This window comes from Plasmopara halstedii (genome assembly GCF_900000015.1).
Source record: "Plasmopara halstedii genome assembly, contig: Scaffold_410, whole genome shotgun sequence".
NCBI lineage: Eukaryota > Oomycota > Peronosporomycetes > Peronosporales > Peronosporaceae > Plasmopara > Plasmopara halstedii.
The window spans coordinates 452,965-453,726 of NW_020187331.1; positions in this window are offsets into that span (position 1 = coordinate 452,965).

Genomic DNA, 762 nt, shown 5'->3' on the forward strand with positions numbered 1-762 from the left:
CCGCGGTATTTGTTTCCCGGAACCAGGTCGATCTCATGTCGCACACCTCGGTCCGGAAGTAGGACCGAAGGCGGGTCTTCGAAGACAACGTCTTGAAATTCCTTTACCAAAGGATAGTACGGAGCCAAAGGATTTTGTAGGATTGACGATCCACTCCGTGCGTTCAGCACTCTCTTGGTGTCTTCCAAGACAGCTTCATCCAGAAGCGATGGTGAGTTTATCTCCTCGTCCGGTCGTACAATGACCACTTCGGCCAAATCGCCTGCCTTCAAAAGACATCTCGTCCAGCTCAAGAAGAGCATCAAGGCGGACGTCGCCATCTTCCTCCCCCGTCATTCCGTAAACGAGGGTGTATAACTGTATACCGGCATCTACGGTAGACACACCCTAGGTCAGGGTCGACGCCCGGCGTCTTGCAGCCAGCATACGGCGACGCCGTCGTCTCTGCTCAGAGGCTCTATGTCTCGGTGAGACCAGGGTAAACACGCACTCCACGTCATCTGGTGTCACCCTCACTGACAGCACTGGTCGCTCCTTCGGAGCTCCGATGTAATCTACCACATCCGACGAAGAGCTGCTAGCCCCTGCAGTCTTCGTCCAGCGGATAGCGTGCCACTCCACGCACATCTAAAGGGCCTCGCCCTCGATGCCTCGGCCCTTGACCGACCATATCACGCATGACATGCAGCAACTGCTCCGAAACATGAGCAGCGCTCAGTGGGTTACGTGCCACTCCACGATCAGCCCGCGAGCCACGCTCGG